Raw genomic sequence first — 19,883 nt, 5'->3', positions numbered from 1 at the left:
GGCTTTGAGTTAAAATTGGAACCTTTGTAGCCCAAAAAATAGAAACAAAATAACAAGAGAGGCCCAAAACTAATGCAACATCCTCTGTTTTTAGTTCAGTTTTAAGTTTTAACAACTGCATGTATTTCAAATCGTTTTCTTCACTTGCTTAGCCATTCTTATCTCTTGAACCAACTTTAGTATATCACATAAACTCAAGAATTTAAATGATAGCACTAACATATAACCTTCCCAATTGTCTTGCTTTATTTCATAAAAATGTAGTATAGTAAGTAGTAAAAGAATGGGAAAAAACATACAAAGTTAAAAAAGAATCCCATTACTTACATTTGTGAAGCATAAACATAGTAAGAAACTAACATTGTCTGTTATTCTCAATAATGTACAGACATGACAATTGCAATAAACAGATGTTGATCATCATTGTAAGACATCATGTATGAATAGCAAGTGCGAGGGTTCGTCTACGCATAATAGAGTAGGGGTTGCACTTATATATTGCTTGCACATTTTCTACTTCTCTATTGTGTGATGGCTTATTAAGTCTTAAGCCACATTCCTAATTTATAAGAAATGCTTAGAAAATAGGGGAATCTTTTCCATGTGAATCTAAATACTCCTACGATAGTAGCTACGTTCAACATTCAAACATCAAGATGGGTGAAATGCAAAAGTGAAACACAGAAACATTATAAAACCACAACAACAAAAACAAAAGGTAAAGCTTTTACAATACATGAGAGATGAAAGCAACAATAGCAGAGGAATGAAGAGCTTTACAAACAGGATCAGGAGATGAATTACCAGAGTCCATTTCGGATCGGAGGTTGGCGTAGAGCTGTGGGCCCCGGTAAACCAAGCCGGGAGTAGTATGCATAAGCTCAACTACAGGGACAACATCATAGATCAACAAGACTAAAACGTAAAGCAGAGGAACAAAGAGGCAGAGGCGGTGGAGCTTGAGCAGTTTCGACATCCCGGTATCACGGAGATGGAAATGAGTTGATGCAGACGTTTATTTCAAATGAGTTCATGCAGACGTTGGAAGAAGAAGAAGAAGATGAAAGCGAGGTTGATGTTTTATTGAATTGAATTGAGGTGTAATTGTATTTCATATCTTTCTGAATAAATTGTTCACTTTTATATAGGCAATGGAGTCTATTCTACAATGGTAAGAATAGCCTCCCTAAATTACATTCATCTAAACAAGGTAAAACTTCTACTAATCTTCCATGATATTTGACCATATTTTCTTCCTTGTTTAACATGTTTGAGCCATCAAAATGCAAATGTATGGTTTTAGTCTAGAGATAGAGACTTTAAATGGGATGCATTACGACGTCGTTTAAATCATTTTTTTTTTGTTTATTTTGCATGCAATTTTTGAAATCAGGCTTAATCCTTTTCTTTTTTTCTTTTTTTTTTTCCTTTTTCTTCTCTCATTTCCTTATTAATGCATCTCTATTTGTATTGATTATTTACATTGGACATTATTAAATATATTTAATGAATTAATTGTGAATTTAGTAAATGATGTTTCTCGCTCAACACCCTTGTGCACAATCTAATGATCAAACCATTTTATAGCATGGAGTATTCGACATTTCCATACCCTATTACTATGAAATCAATACAAGTACTATATAAATTAACATATATAGTGATTTCCTCATTCCTACTGATTTTCTAGGAGTTAAATGCTTGTAAATTACTCCTACAAATGATTTTATCATCATTCTTTATATAATACAAAAAAATGTTTATTGTGAATAACTAATATAAAATTGGCTTCATTTATTTGAGTAAATATTAGAGAGAACATATATAAAGAATTCTAATTATATATGCAAGTATATTTTATAGTGTATTGGGATGGACAAATTAAAGAAAAAGATAGACATCTTGAGTGAGACGGAACGACTAGTTGATATTTTTAAAGGACAGACCAATATAGAAATAGTTACTAGGAGTATTTTTAAAAGATAGATAGAGTATATTTTATTATATACTCCCTCTTTTTCACAATAGGAATCACATTCGGTGTTGACACGAGTTTTAAAAATGCAAAGAATAATAGATTAAAATATGAGGTCCACATTTTTATATTCATTTTATAATAGTAGTACGTATATAAATATATTTTGGATTTCGGAATACTTAGGTTTTTAAAATATCTGATCCAGTATTATCTAAATGTTTAAAAAATGTAATTTGAACCTAAAAATCAAAAGGTCCAAATCAAAGCTCAAATTTTAATTTACTTTGAATCAAATTCAGACATTTTGTTCACCCCCAATTAATGTTCTCATCTCTTTGCCCACTTGTTTTCTCTTTATTTATTAAATATAATGAGGGACGGTGTATTTAAATTTTTAGGTAAAGTTCATTTAACTCCAACTCCTTTTAAAATTTCGTTGCTAGTGTGAAGGAGATTAAATTATGGGAAAACATTTTTATTTGGGGTGGGGTTAATAAAGTTTTTTGCTACACGTAATTATTATTTACCCAAAATAATCCTCATATATTATGATAAATTTCTCTCTAATTACTTTTTCTATAGATTTCTTATTTTATTATTTTACATTAAAATACGTATAGTATACTACATGGAAAGTTATAAACATCAAATTTGTTTTATACAAATGTTAAAATGAGTAGCGTCGCTCTCCCTTAAAAAATTTAAATGAGAGAGAGATGTGCTAATGGGATTTCTTTTAGATGCGTGGAAGTAAATTTAATGGGCTTTCTTTCTTGTTCTTAGCTTATAGTGTATGAGCCCAGTGAGATGCAGGTTTGGTTGAAGGTGAAAACAATCGTCTCTACTTAAATTATTAAATATTCTGAATTACTTATAAGGATATTTGAAATAAGTTAAAAGATGCATATAGGTAAGGTAATACTCGCATCATAAGGAATATCTTTGTCTTATAAGAGCATCCACAATGGGGCGGACGATGCGATGGACGATGCATCGTCCGCCCCTTAGTCTGCCATTGTAGCAACCCGCCCTAAGCCCATTCCTTAGTCCGCGGACTATGCATCGTCCGCGAACTATGCACACATTTTTGCACAGTCCGGCCTATAGTCCGCCCCATTGCAAGGGGGCGGACTATGGACACTTTTTTTTTTTTTTTTTGTATTTTCTTCTATATATATCACCAATTTTTTTACTTCATTTCACACCTTTCACTTTACTCTCTTTCCCATCTCAATTTCTCTCTAAATTCAATAATGAATTCCGACGATTTCCATATTTGCAAGCATAAAATATAAGAAATAAAAAATAAATACTGACAATAGGATATGCCTTTAATTTGTGGTGTTTTTATATTTTTATTTTGCTAATTGATATATTTGCAAACATAAAAAATAGGATTAATGAATTTTTGTATTGTTTAAATATTCAAATAATAAATAAAATGCTTAGGGCGGGGCTTAGGGCGGGATATAGTCCGCCCCATTGCAGGTGGAAGAGACGGGGGATAAAATGCTGATGTGGCGGTGCATAGGACGGGGCTTAGGGCGTCGTATAGTCCGCCCCATTGTGGATGCCCTTAAATAAAAGTTTCTAAAAGATTTACTTAAGGACAGTAAACTCATATAAGTACTTTTTTTATCTTTTGACTATATAAAAATTTCTCCCAATAATATTACACCTTTAACAGCGATAAATATTTATGTTGGTGATTTTTTGGAAGACAACTAATCCATTAAATAAAATATGCTTGGTATTAAACTTATTTTTATTTAACCAAAAAAGGCATTATTTGCAGTTTATTTTTTCATCCCTCTTTCGTTGCTCTATAAAAGACCTACCTTTTATTTCTTTTTTCTTCCGTTTTCATTGAAAGCATCGCCCGTTACTCTCTCTCCTAAAATACTCCGAGTAGCTCTCTCCGGTAATAAGCAAAAGTAGAACACAACTTGTGTTCGTTAATTAAGAAGACTAGCCAGGTTCGTGTTGCATGTATATTGGTGTACTCTGTATTTATTAAGGTTCAATATTTTTTCAATTTGATTTACTTGTGAAAAATCAATTACCCTTAAAAGAATGTATGAGTTTGGATCTTGATTAAATTTTATTTGGTAAAATCGCACTGAATTTTTAGCATGGTAGAATTTTCATTCATGAATTTAGTTTTGCTGAGCATGATTTTTATTTAGGGGTAAGATTAGAACCATAAGAAACGAAATTCCTAATCTAAGCCAGAAGATAAAATCCTCACTCGAGAGAGTGTGCACAATAATTTTCAAACCTGTTAGTAAAGATTCTTTACGCTTGAATCGTGTGTACCCTATTCAACCAAGTGTATTTACATTTTAATTTTATTATCATTAAAGCGGAATATACACATCCTATGGTGGTTGCAATAAGTAGATTTATACCTTGTAATGCAATTCTCTTCTCTCTCACACGCAAATCATTTAATTATTTTTGTGGTTCGTTTAAATTAGAAAATAATTTGTGTTGCTACCGATGAAAATGCGTGGAAAACTACTGATTTTTATACCCTGTATATCTATTGGGCCCATAAAGCTTCACATTCTTTTATGGGTTTCTTGCTTATTCTATGCATATAGCGTAAGCCCAGTGGGCTGCAGGTTGATAGTTGGTTGAAGGTGAAAACATTGTAAAGTCACCTCTACTGAAATTATTGAATATTTTAAATTATTTAAAAGGATATTTTGAAATAAGTTAAAAGATGCATACAGATAACAGTGGCATCATAAAGAATATTTTTGTCTTATAAAATAAAAGTTTCTATAAAATTTACTTAGGATAGTAATATTTTATGTACTTTTTTCTTTTGACTATATATATAAATAAATTTCTCCCGATCACATTACAATTATAACAATGATAAGTATTTTTTTTTAGTTCAAAGTCAACTAATCCATTAGATAAAATGTCCTGGTATTATAATTTTCTACTACTTATTTTTATTTAGCCACACAAAATTATTAATTATATTTTATTTTTCGATCCCTTTTCAGTCGCTCTATAAAGACCTACCTTTCTTTCCTTTTTCTTCCATTTTCATCAAAAGCATGGCCCCCCCTCTCTCTTTCTCCCTAACAAATATAGCTCTATCTGACGATAAGCAAAAGTCGAAAAGAGTCGATTCAAGTCACAAACTAATCAGGTTTAAGTTGTATGTATATTGAGTACTTATATTTTATCGAGGATTAATATTTTCTAGTTTGATTTACATGTGATAAAATGTTTCTCTTTAGAGAATGTGTGAATTTTGGATCTTGGTTAAATTTTATTTGGTAAAATCGAATTGAATTTTCAGCGTGATAGAATTTTTTGTTCATGATTTTAGTTTTGATGAGCGTGATTTTTATTTTATTATATGTAAACACACATATTTTTTTGGGTTGGATTTAGGGGGGAAGAGATACAAGTATATATAATAATTAGAAAAATCATAAGAAACAATACTCCTAACCTAAGCCAAGAGAGAAAGTCCTCACTCAAAAAAGTGTGTAAAAGAATTTTCTGAGCTGTTAATAAAGATTCTTTATGCGTGCATCGTGCGTGCACCTACTCAATGCCTCAACCGAGTGTATTTGCATTTTATTAATATTAAAACGAATTACACATCCTAATTATCATAGACTTATAGTTGCTTAGAGCGATTCTCTTCTCTAACATACGCAAATCATTTTATTATTTTTGCCGTTCATTTGAATTAGGTAATAATTTGTGTTACCGATGAAAATGTGTTCAAAGATGGTTTGATCTTTATAGAGTCCTACTTATAAAATTGTTACTATTACTATTTACCATCCGCTAATGGTAAGTTGACTAATTTTTTTCACGTGGCAATAAAGTCCCCCCAATATTATTTAAGTCAATATAGAGTTTTAGACAATCTTATAGCAACCATTAGGTGATTTTATATCTTACAATAAGATTATTTTTCCTCCAAGACACAAATTATTTAATTTTTTTCGTTTGTTTGAATTAGATAACTATTACTTTGACTAAAGACTGAAAACACATTTTAAAAGATTGCTTTATAGTCTTTTGGTTGAAAAATTGTTTTTATACCAATTAGACCATTCCATGACGGTAAGTTGACTATTTTTTTCACTTTGTTTACACGCACTTCATTAGTCGAATTTATTAGTTGTTTATTTGAATTAACACCGATTATTATAAGTTGATTCTTTTCCTTTTCAATCCTAACTCATAGTAATTCTTTCTGCCTGCGAAAAATCACATTGTTTTTTTAGTTGTTGCACATTCGTGAGGCAACTCATTTTTCCAACTGTTATATTCATTTGTCATCTTTATTTCATTTTTTATTAATAATCACAATTGGATTCTTTTCATGGTTCATAAATTATAAATCATCACTTAAAAGATGCACAAAAATCACAATCTTACTGTCACAAATTAATAAATCAATACACAAAGTTATATACATGTCTGTAATTATGTATATCGCTCTCTATCGCACGCACGAACACATCCGTGTGTGTTCCTGTGCGTTCGTGCAAGTAGACTTATATATTTTTATTCTTACTCTACAAAATAGGTCAAATCACAGTTCTAATTTAAGCTATGATGGATTTGACTTCATGTTTATTCTTGATTGAGTTTTGATATTGCACAAGCATTCTAATTTTGATATTGCACAAACTGATGCATCTTTAGTTGGCAGATGACTAATTGTATGGAGAATCAAGTTGCATCCTCGTTGTATGATTCGTTTGGGGAGCCAAAAATTGCGCCTCGAGATGGGGATGAATATCAGGCTGAACTGCCTCAGTTTCTTGGAGATTCAAACACTGTGTCTCACTCAATGGACTGTGCAGATGATGAGACCAGTGGTAAAGACTATCGTTTGGTGCCTGAAATCTGTGATGAATGCTGGTCTGCAGCTGAGAAGGGTTGTTTCCTTGTTGGATTGTACATATTTGCAAAGAACTTTGTCGAGATAAAGAAATTTGTTGGGACGAAGAATATGTTAGCTGTGCAGTCGTACTACTATGGGGCGTTCTACTCGTCGCTGGAGTGTCATCGTTGGTTCAGCGCTAAGCACAAGAGATGCAAATTAGGCCGGGGATTGTTTTATGGGCTAAGGCTGCAAGAATTTCTATCTAGGGTGCTACCAAGAGTAGGGGAGTCTCGGAATGCTCTAATAGAGGTGCGTTTTTTCTTGATTGAATGCCAAACAGTGCAGAAATGTGCTCATTTAGTGCACTTTTGTGCATTTGGTTGTATTTTCTTTCTAGGTTTCTAAATCATTTGAGAATGAAAAGATATCAGTGGCAGAGTATGCCTTCCGTTTGAAGGCGATGATTGGTACAGAGTTGCTCGTGGAAGCCGTTGGCATTGGGAGAGAGCATCAAGACCTCACTGCAATGGCTACGCGGCCATGATATGCCATCACAGAAGGTTTATACCTCACTTACAACAGCGGAGATATCGAACTTGTTGAGTGGAGAGCACCGGCTGAGCAAGGCCAGATCGAATGATCTGTTCTGGGAGGCAGTCTGGCCGCGTCTGCTAGCTAGTGGTTGGCATTCGGAGGAGGCCACCAACTACAGAGACGTTGCTACTTCAAATGCAAGTCCTAGCCTAGTTTTTCTTATTCCCGGAGTGAAGAGATTTTCGAGGAGAGAACTGGCGAGAGGTGATCAATATTTTCATACTGTGGCTGATGTGTTGAGAAAAGTTGCTCGAGAGCCTGCCCTGCTCGAGCTCGACCAAGAATCCGCGGATGAAGAAGCTCGTGCGACTTCCCCTGATGTAAGAACCGCGTTAGTGCACAAGAAACGCACCACTCGAGGTCAAGATGAAGATGAAGTAAGCAAGAATCTTGATATATTGCCATCCACTAGCAGTAGCAGCATTGAACAACAGCAACAACCTCAGTTTTTTAGTGACCTCAAATTCCCTCCAGAGGCCGAGGTTGCCTCCTTTTCTGCTGATATCATCGCTTCAAAAAACAATGCTAGCTCAAACCAAACAAGGTTCAGCACGAGGCGTAGGCCTCCAACGATGAGGGTTCTAGAAGCTTTTGCGCACGGACACTTGAGCGTGAACAAGAAGCAGAAGAAGAAGAAGAAGGAAGACGGGCAATGAGCAAGCGAGTCAGAGGTGGAGGCAGTTGAAAGTTGAAACTAAGATATTGATGAGGGCATGACTCAAGAATTTAAGTCAGACTCCAACTGATGGAGGATAATGAGTTATTGGTTTGAATCCAAAAAATATGGCTGAATTTAATTTTGATATACATCTACCTACTAATAAAATACGTACTCATACAAATTATTGGTGGTATTCATTGTGAAAATTTGTTGTTGAAGATGGAGTCAGTATTTAGGATGAAAGAAATTATTTGTGGTGAATTGGGATAAATATGGTGTGGGATTTGGAATGATAGGCAATGGACTAATGGTATCCATTTAAGTATTGTAGAAAGGAGTGAATGGAAATTGCCATATTGGTGTGGTGTCGTGGGGTGTCAATTTAAGCATTTTTATTTGTTTAGTTGGTGTATTTGCGTATTTTTTTGTTTGATTAGGTAAATGTTAAAACAAAATTTGAAAAAGAACAGTTTCATTGGTTGAAGGAGTATGCTCTGCTATGAAATTGCATGAAAGATGATTAGTTGAGTGAATCTTGAAACGTTTTCAAGATATGGATACTTATAGAAATTAGTTGTCGCGATCTATGTATGCATATGCTATTGAAGTTAATGAGAAAAGTGGATGGCATAAAATAAGATAATCAAAAGTGGATAAAGTATAAAAGAGAAAAAGTGAAAGCTGATAAGATATTTTAGAGAAATTTTCCATTTTTGGATGAGACTATTTTTTATGGATGGACTAGAAATCTAGAATGGAAAGACGAAACACTTTTTCGTGGATGCATTGAGTATTTTATTTCGCCCCCTCCCGTTTCGTATCCTGGATCCACCACTAGTTACAGCGGTCAAAATGACATTCATATTTCAGTTATTTCTTGCTCTATCAGTCGATCACACTGAAATGATTGAATTAGTGTTAGAGGCAGTGGTAAGCATTCGATTTTTCACAATCAAATTTCAGCTAATCTGAATTGATGTGAAAATCCGAAATTCGAATTATGAAATCCGATCTAAAATTGTACAAAAATATAAAAATTCAATACCAGAAATATAAATTTGAAAATTCAATAAATTCAATACTGTAAAATGTCATTAAAATTGCTATAGCATAAATTTTTTATATTTGTTATACTTATATTCATATTATTTTATCCGTCCTTTAAATATGTATCTTTTGATGCGTGCAAGCTTTAATATGCAATTGGTAAAATAAAATAAAGATAAAATGAAAAAGTGTATAAATTTAAAAGGCGGGATCAAAATGAAAATATATACTCCATTTGTCCTACTCAAAATGTCCAAGAAATATTCTTGAGTGATACAAGATTTTAGGAGAGGAGTTGGTTAGTAGAGTAAGTAGAGAAAAAAAGGTACCCACTCCGTTCCACAAAGTTTGTCCCAATTTGACCCGACACGGGTTAAGTAATTGTTTGACTTTGTATTAAATGGAGGTGTGTAGTGGAATAAAGATCTCACATTAAGGAGATTGGGAGATGTATTTAATGTCTATTTTTGGAAAGATTTTAATTGGGACAAACTTTGTTGGATGGACAAAAATAGTGAAATGGGACAAACTTTATGATATGGATGGAGTAATATTTAAAAGAATATGAAAGTGTTTAAAAATGTAGAAAATGTCATTGACGGCTCCATTTATTTATCTCCTCCCGATGTGTTCGGTTGTTTCTTAGCTTTCTATTTCCACACACTCTATAATTTATTTGAATATGATAAATTGATAATGATATGACCGATTTCTTGAAGTAGCAGAATGTTGCTTATTGGAATTAAGAAAAAGAAGTGACTAATTACACAAGGGTTTTAGAAATTTTATATTGGGCCAACATATCTCTTTTGGGGCGTCTGAGGTCCAAGACAAATCAAAGTCCATAAGCGTCGGCCCAATGTAGATTCAAATAAGTTGAGATTTTTTTAGAATAATTGTCCTCTAGTACGGGCAGGAGGGGGCATCCGACCCCTTCGACGGGTGATTTCCCCTTACCCCATCGGAAGAAGAAGAAGAAGAAGATAGTGAGAAGAAATGGATAAATCAGCCGAAGCTAGAGTTTTTTCAATGATTCGAAATGGAATGCGCAAAATTGCTATTTGATATATAATTAACAAGGATGTTAAGTCCTCATGTCTTTGTGTATTTGTCGATGAATTTCGATATGATTGATATGGTTGATTCAAATAAATACTTCATTCGTCTCCCTTAAAATATCAACTTTTTTTTTAGTTTGTTATGGATATTCTTTCTTTCAAATAAAACATACTTTTATCATTAAAATATTTAACTAATTACTTTTTCCTCATGTCATTGAAAATTGTGGCCATTTGAGTGGAATCCAGAAATCACTTATTAGTTCTACTATTCGTCATGAACAATCCATCTCCTCAAATTAAACCCAATTTCATTCTCTTTAATTGGTCATCGCTCTTTTTCTATTTTCTTTAAAAGGGGAAGTTAATATACAAACTTAACTTAATTATCATAAACAACGAAAACAAAAATTTATTTCAAGAGGAGAAATGACGCACATAACTAATTCTTAACACTTTACATTTGACCACATAACTAGGGTTGCTTTAATTAACTTGTTATCTCTGTAAATTTACAGTCATAGAGTATAACTAGTTAATTTGACTTTATATTATGATGATTGAACATTATATTATTAAAAGCCAATAGTATAATCACCAAATGAAATTGATGAAAAATACTACTACTACTACTACATATAGGAGGATAATTAATTGTATTTATAAGTAAACAAGGTTCCTAGCTAGATTAACTCATTGAACTAGTTTGTAGTATTAATTAACCCAATATGATTTACTCATATGGCCAGGCTAGTGTATCTTGTTTGGATTTATGGACATATATAGAAGTTGCCGAGAATTGCGTTCATTTCTCTTATGCGAGACTTCCATATTTCACCATCTTATAAGCAATCAATGTCACAAATCATGTCCATCTTTGTGGTTTTATTTACAAATAATATTAATTTACTTAAGAACGGAGATGGAAATTTGTGGCCATTGAACAAGGGATGTAATTGTGAACAAGCATAAATTACATGTGGTCGTTCATCATCTTCAACACATTGCGATTATACATCACAGAAGTTTATATACTGTATAAAATTTTATAATCTTATAACAGACCATATGTTATCCTCATTTTGTAAGGGACTAGAACTAGCTAGGGACTAGTAGCATTTATAGAATGTGAAATAGTTATAAATTGATCTCACCTTCTAGCCACTGCAAATTTTAAAGCTATCTTTTACAATACAAGGTGATATCAATGAAATGTTCCACTTCAGTTGGAACCAGTTGTTTAGTTAGTATTGCGAATCTCAAACTAAACCGACTCATTTTAAATAGAGTTCAAACGTATCAAAACTGCTTATACCTACTCAAATCAATGCAAGATCTTTTAGTGCTCCTTCCGTCCCAAGGAAGATGGCACCTTCCTTGGGCGGCGCGGTATTTTATGTAATTTTATTTTGTGTGTTAGGTGGAGAAATAAAGTAAGATAGAGTAAATAAAGTAGAGATAAGGGGTTTGCATTTTTTAGTAATGAGTCATCTTGAGTGGGACAAACTAAAAAGGAAAGTGAGACGGGGAAGTACTATTTCCAAATTGTGCTGTTTGATGGCGTAACCACAGAAAAATACTGATGAGATTTAAAAGCAGACTTATTTATTATATCATCCAAGTTCAAATATATAGCATCAATATCTGTCAACTGAATTATTTGTCAGTACTGACTGATTGAATATCACACATACAAATATATGAGGTGTACTACGATACATCTTTTCCTCATTAAATTCTAGTCATGATAAACTCCAACTGAGATAGATGCACCATACATCAGAATGCATTCAAAATTTTGCCTACACATATTGTGTTTCATCTGGAGCTTCAGGGATGAGAGAATAAGAGAAAATGTAGTAACATTTAGCTGATGATTCTTGACCACATGTCATTGACAAGATTCAAGTACATACACAATCAACACCACATGTATATTACATAGCGGGAAGATATTGTATTAATTACAGCACAATAAACATCAACAATAGAGCCCACATAACAATGTCATTCAATAAATAATTGATTTTCATTTAGTTTTCACCTTCCAAAACTGCTCACTTCATCTAAAGGAAGCAATGCCTCCATTGTGTAGTACTACTTGATTATACAGATAATACAGTCATTAATGAGACAGATACTCGTATTATATGAGTGGAAGTGTGCTTCTAGTATACAGAAATCCTAAGGCTTCCAAGATGCACGTAAATAATGATTTTTCGGCAAATTTTGTGGATGAATAAGGAGAGGCATGCTTACTCCAAGAGTTTGTTGCAAGTGCCGACTCCAACAGCAGCAGCAAGATGCCAACCAGCATGCAGATATGGGGTCTCAGGAAAATAGTCTTCACAAATGAAAAGAGCACCACCTATTATTGATGACATTTTATGCACATTATGCGCCACCCTGAGATCTGGATCTTCAACAGCTCGCTTCTCAAATGCAACCTAAACAAATAAGCCAATGTCATACCTGTCAAAGACTTTGCTATTGCAACCCAAATTTCACTGCGGCCCAGGGATCTACAGTTCAGATTTTTTTAGAACAAGCTTACAAGTTCAAATGGTCATTAACATAGATATCCTTATTACATAATCCATGATGCAGTTGGAAATATGATATTTCGATGATGAAAGAGAGGTAGGTCATGCATTTGTAATGGAGCCTATCTTTAACTGTTAAATCTTTTAAAAGGGTTCTCAAGATTATGCCCCTGAATCCAAAAGCTTCAATCCAAGTATAGAATGTGGACTCATTGATTGTCTTCAATAAAGTTAGCAAAGTTAACTTCAAATACCTTCAACTATGCTATTAAGATTGCCCAATGAGTCTTAAGTTAAAGAAGTAGTATACCTATAGAAAAGTGGAATATCTTGCTGTATTTATTACATGCTGCTCTTATCTCTCTTTACCTCAGGCACAAACAAGAAAACCCCCAAACTCAAGACCGTTTGCCAATGGGCTAACGATAAGCTGGCCAAGATATATTACCATGCCACTCTAATCTCACAGAGAGGGAGAGAGCAACAAGATTTGAAGTTACACCGTATAATCATCAAAATTATGTGTGTCTGAGGCAATTTTTATTGAGGCATAAATAATTAGTGACTGATAATAATTAATAGCAAAAATCTGAGCAACATACAAAAGATCCATGTTAAATTTCCTATTTGAACTAATATTTTCCTTCATAATCTCTGTTACTATAATCACTGGGTGTTCTTTTGCCTCTGTAACTAAAATATTTTTCTTTCCCCTGAAAATTATATGAAGCTAGAGAATAGGTCACAAGTGCAGACAATACTGTAATATGAGAAACATCTACAATCTCCATTGACTAAATACCAGTATATAAAGATGCAAGTTGCCTCCATCAATCCTGTGTGAACTGTTGTCACCATCAGAGGCTGTATCGGTAGAACCAGAGCAGATGTGGCCATCAACAACTTTGAGTTGTCATTCCTAAGTGCTCTTGTTAAACACTGCAAGGAATTATGTGCGCTTTAAGAGGGTGAGCTAAGAAAATAAACAGCGTGACAGAGAGTGCAACAATAAAAGAATTTATGAAAGATACCCTTTTATTTGTGTACAGATTTGTCTTTGCACGTGATCAGGATGTTCGGAGATAAAACTTATATTAGTTTCTGTTCTACATGTGAAGTTTACCATTCTTTAGTCGGCCTCTTGACTGGTTTTCATATCCAGAAACTAGTTTTGACAATCATGTTGATTATTTTTCTGCTGAAAGAATATAAAGCTAAAGCCTAAAGTATGGGCACTCAGTAAACTTTTTCTTGGCTTGATATTGCAACAGTGCAGAAGCGAGAGAGCATAAAACACCACAATAGACTAGATGGTACAAGTCACTATAAAGTAATTAAACTAAAAAGACTCACCTTCCTTACTAGAAAACTATAGGTAATGGAATGTGTTCTATGGCTAACCATTCTCACAAATAGTGGTTCATATTAGGAACTTGTCAACTTTTGGTATCAAATTAATTATCTTGAACACAAAATTGTATTGACTTAACATACTACAATCGAATTTTATTGACTGAAAAAAACTCTGTATCGACTTTAAAATATCCATTCATCCTTAGTTCCTGACAATTTTTACACCCAACTACATAACTTCTTATTTGGTAGAAAGTAGACAAAAATTAGGGCTGTAACTCAAATAAATTGAGAGAAATGTAAACCCACAGGATTAAACATTTATACTCATTACTATTTACTCACCAATGTTGATGTGGCAATCATCGTGCGGTCAGCCCATCTAAGATACTTCCTCCATGTCCCTCTTGAAACATGATACAAACTTGATGCAACTCCTACTCCAATTAGAGAATTCGCGTATTTTGTACAATTAAGATTTCTCCTGCACCAGCCGAGAAAAATGTTACACAATCACATAAATCTCTAACTATCTGCCAATTATCTGTGATGATATGACATTATCACCTTGGGGCCTGAATCCCAAGGGCAATAAATGGAAGTGAAGTTAGCACATTAACAACTCTTTCAGCAAAGCTTCTATCAACTAAAAGGAGCAAAAAACTCGTTAATTCAGAAACTGAAGGCCAAAAGGAAAATGAAAGTAAGTTGGTAGAACAAGTATCATTTTGTGCCTAAAATACCATTAGTACAGCAATGGATGGGCCTTAGGAAAGCTGGTCTTTCCTGCCAAAGTTTCCTGATAAATAATGTACCTAATGTTAGCAACAGAATCAATTACTATAAAGAAATAGTACTACTTATTTACTCATAGAAGTTTACATATACAACGATGAGAAGGAAAAAAGGCCAACAATAATGTCAAATATGAATCTAGACTCACAGAGGTACTGGCTAAGGCTGGAAGTTCCACAAGCTGACCAATTCAACTCTTCATGTTGCTTTATCTCCTGAGCTGTAAATGGTGAGTGGGGCAATAAGTGAACCCCGTGTACTCCATTCAAGGCCTTACTGGGCTTCAGTGAACCCTCGGGAGTCATCTTATATGACAAATTTGGCAATCAGTCAACCGGGATTGGCTGATTGCCAAAGATGACATATAGGCCTCAGTATGGAGTGGGGGGAATTCAACAATGCTTGCCACTACAATTTATTCAAGCACATTAAAACTTTAGTCAAAGAACAAAACCTATCAAAAGGGAAAGATTGATGCAAGCAGAACAACAGACTGAAACTTCAATTTGCATAGTTAAACATTAGCAATAAGCACATTTAGCTTTACAGCATGTTATTAAGTGGATAGCCAGGAGAAACATAGACAAGGGGAGGTCTTGCTGTGCAGATATAACCTAAAAGGGAAGGAAGTCTTAATTCTTTCTCCGTTTATTCGTATCCTGCTTCTATTAACACCTTTTATTATTATGATTCAAAAGAGGCAAGAAAACATTTATCTTTCAGTGAATATCCTAATAACACGATCAGAAAACATCAGTACAGGTGACGGAAGTTCAATTATGCAAATAGACTCCGTCTCATTTCAGATCACATCTTCAGATTCAATGAACTGATTTCTCTCTTTAGAGACCAAGTTCATTAAACAGATCACAGCAACAACAGTTCACAAAAAAAAACCATAAAAACTGACGGTGTCAAATTCATCAAAAAGCATACTACATCGAAATTAATATGACGACAGTAATCTAGCTAAGAAGTTCAGAAACAATCATCGATAAATTAGCATCCTTAAGCTTTCCATCAGCAGCATGAAAATTCTGAAATTAACAAACTTAACTGAACAGGAAATCGTAAAGCGGCTAGTTATCAACATCTTAAAAAGCCGTGGATGAAAAGAGAGAAATACCGCGGGAATTGAACTTTGGTGGAAACTTTGGCAGAAAATAGGGATTTACTGTATCATTTATTGTTAAATTATATGGGCTTGATTGAAGAAATTCTAATTTGGGAACAACTGGTCCAATCGATTTGGACTTTGGAGAGAGACAAAATATCTCTCTGGAATATTTTTCTCCTCGCTTATTTCCTATAAAATGAATAATGATCATGGTAAAGCGTTGTTGGAATCCATAAATCAGAAATTAGAATTATTACTGTAACAATAATATGAAGAAGTTAATTATTGATATTTTCAGAAAGGCAGTATTTTTTTAGGTGTTAATTATTGATATTTTCAGAAAGGCAGTATTTTTTTAGGTGCACCTCAGTTTGATCTTTCACACCACTTGCTTGTCTCTTCCTTTTCAATTTCATTATTTCTGGCTCTTATTATTCTAAGAGTGAACTACAAAAATAGTTCCTGGACTATGCGTTTATCTCGCCAATGAACCCTGAACTTTAAAAATATCTCCAGATAATTCTGGACTAAATGTTTATCTAAAAAATGGTCTTTTTCACTGTTTCGTGACAAAAATACCCTTTTGGGGGATTTTGAGGGGTTTGGGCAATTTGGTCTTTTTACATTTTAAATCTGATATTATTTCAATTATGTACCAAATCTGATATTATTTCAAAATTATCATTCTTCTTCTCTTTTGGCATCCTTCACTTTGTTTCTTTATTTCAATATTAGATTTAATTTTATAAAATTAAATTTTAAATTTTGATTTTTAAATATCAATAATTTTCTTTAATTATTAAAATTACTATTAAATAACAAATTAATAGTTTTAATCCATATGTGATAGTGTCTAATATTTAATCAATAAGGTACGACGACACCTTAGTTTTAATCAATATTTAATAGTTTTAATCATAAATAGATCATATAACACGATTTAGTCAACTTCATAATATTTTTAGTCAAATTCTCCTATACATTAGATGCATATTTATTTCGGAATAAATCGTGTTATATGATCTATTTATGATTAAAACTATTAAATATTGATTAAATCTACGGTGTCGTCGTACCTTATTGATTAAATATTAGACACTATCAAATATTGATTAAAACTATTAATTTGTTATTTAATAGTAATTTTAATAATTAAAATTTTTTATTGATATTTAAAATTAAAATTTTAAATTTAATTTTATAAAATTAAATCTAATATTGAAATAAAGAAACAAAGTGAAGGATGAGGGAAGAAAAATGATAATTTTGAAATAATATCAGATTTAGTACATACTTGAAATAATATCAGATTTAAAATGTAAAAAGACCAAATTGCCCCAACCCTCCAAAATCCCCTAAAAGGGTACTTTCGTCACGAAACAGTGAAAAATGACCATTTTCGAGATAAACGCTTAGTTCAAGGTTGTCTGGGGATATTTTTAAAGTCCAGAGTTCATTGACGAGATAAACGCATAGTCCAAGAACTATTTTTGTAGTTCACTCTTATTTTAAATTCCTTCTTATAAATTGCAAATAATCTGAAAGTATAGAGTTCACTAAAAATTTAAAAATATACATACTTGAAATGAAATTTCAGTAATTAAAAAGAGTAATACTAACTGCTAAAATCTTCAACTTGCATTTTCTAATTTATCGATGAACATAAAATATAGGAGTAGTTAGAGTGATTGGATGAAATTGTGTAATTTTTCCAATTGTCAATCCGCCTCTTGTCGGCAAATATTCGCAGATGTCGAACTCTGACAAGTCTATGTGGATAATTAATTTTAAATCAATATTTTATACGGAGTATTTTATACTACTATTTCTTACAATAAATTAATTAAAATATATTCTCATCCCATCCCATCCTGAAAAATAAGAACTTTGAATTATTTTTTTAATGCAAAATTAGTAATACAAAAGATAGATAGAAAGAAAATTTCTAATTATAGGGTTTAATACAAAATGAATAGAGTTTTTATAATTAGAGGACTTAGGAAGTAGTACTTCATCCGTCTAAAAAAATAGTCTCATTTAGTCATTTTGTGTATCCAAAAAAGATATCTCATTTTAAAATTATAAACGTTATCTCATACTCTATTACTTTTTCACATTCTCTCTCTTATCTTTTTTATTTCTCTTTCCTACTTTATCTATTTTTTCTCCCACTTTATTATTTTACTAATTTCTCAATAATTCCTATTGTCCATAAATGAGACTGTTTAGGAAAATTGTCATTTAAATCATAATATTGGGTTAACTTTTGGATAAATTTAGCATTGTTCTTGATTATTAGGGTCGGTTTTAGATTATTATTATTATTATTATTATTATTATTATTATTATTATTATTATTATTATTATTTAATTTGTGTACATATAATGACAAAAAATACAAAAATCACAATAAATTTCATCAAAATTTTAATTATGTGGTTATGATTTAATTAACTAGTTTTATAAGTTACGGGATTGACTAGAAGTCTTTAAGGCAACCAAAAATTGTGATTTAAATGACAATCTTTCCGGACTTTTTTTCATAGAAGAAAAGAATATCATTTTTTTCAAATCTCCCAACGAATTCTCCATCATCCCCAATGCTATCGGGATAAGGCCGCTTGAGCTCCTCCGCCTCCTCTCCCTCGTGCTGATAAAATAAGGCGAATTCGAAACAATTACTCCCCCAGTCCCCGATTAATTGTCACTTTTTTCCATTTCGGTCCATTCCTCAATAATTGTCACACTCCATTTTTACCATAAATGGTAAGTAGGTCTCACATTCTACTAACTCGTCACTCCACTCACATTTTATTATAAAACCAATATAAAAAGTTGGTCTCACATTCCACTAACTTTTTTAATCAATTTTTTTTGCATTTCTTAAAATTCATGCTCGGTCAAAGAGTGACAATTAATCGGAACAGAAGGAGTATAATTTATAGGAAAAATAATAGCTTCACAATATTTTCTTCATCATCTACCACAAACCATACCTCTCCATGAAGAGAATATGATCCCGAAAATTCATATTTTGGGGAAGAGTTTATCTAGAGTGGATTTGTGAAATTGACAAAGCTTGAATCTTTAGATCTTAGTTAAAATGGGTTTGAATTTAGCTTGTATTCTGTGATTGGGCCCTCAGTTCTATAGAGGGGCACGAGCCCTTGCTCGTTTGGAGTCGATACTCATTAGCTTCTCTCTTATTACAAGGGACTTTTGCTTAAGTCGCCTATAAAAGTTAATTAAAACAAGAAAAAATATTACTAAAAGTATCCTATGTCATGTTTTGACTAGACATGATACAATTTATGATAATTATCATAGTTTCAATTAGTTAAAAAATATATTTGGGTGTTTGATAGATAAAGAAAATTATGAGTTATCTTATTCAAGTGTTTGGTGCAACAAGTGATAAATAAGGATTAAAATTATAATTATCAAAATTATCCTCATTAATTTAATTTAATTCCTAAATTTTCCTTATGTTGCCCTAATATTCCCTATAAAATTAACGGCCGCAGCCTCTCTCTGTTTTAGCACTTTGGATTTGTCATTTCGTTTTCATCATCTATGAAATGTTTTGTTTTGCATAATACTTCTACTGCTCCATATGCACTTCCTTCCCCATCGAAAATTTTGTTGATCTTTGGATAGCAATTTGACTCCATATATTGTCAATTTTGTATTGACACATGCCAATCCAGAATCTTGATTTATTTGGACAATAATCAAAGCATAAGCATTGACTAAGCTTTGATTATTTTGGACAATTTTTTGTATGTGCATATTTTTATCAAGTTTTCCGAAAGCATTGATTAAGGATGAGGTATGATAGACTGAGGAGTATAGGGGGAGGATACA

General features: G+C 32.6%; 1 pseudogene across 1 annotated transcript; it reads right to left on the bottom strand.

The window, feature by feature from the left end:
• Window positions 1-12,199: 12,199 nt before the first annotated feature.
• LOC148930858 (uncharacterized) lies at window positions 12,200-15,953 on the bottom strand (annotated as a pseudogene). The gene is made up of 6 exons (XR_016136318.1): window positions 15,051-15,953; window positions 14,851-14,906; window positions 14,675-14,753; window positions 14,453-14,591; window positions 13,580-13,693; window positions 12,200-12,658 (listed from the first exon to the last, which is right to left on the bottom strand). The product of XR_016136318.1 is annotated as an uncharacterized LOC148930858 (transcript).
• Between the last annotated feature and the right edge of the window lie 3,930 nt (window positions 15,954-19,883).

This window comes from Salvia hispanica, chromosome 3, assembly GCF_029641045.1.
Source record: "Salvia hispanica isolate PSC_SH4W2 chromosome 3, Shi_PSC_v1, whole genome shotgun sequence".
Classification (NCBI taxonomy): domain Eukaryota; kingdom Viridiplantae; phylum Streptophyta; class Magnoliopsida; order Lamiales; family Lamiaceae; genus Salvia; species Salvia hispanica.
The sequence above is the reverse complement of the archived record's forward strand: the minus strand, read 5'-3'. Positions and strand labels throughout refer to the sequence as shown.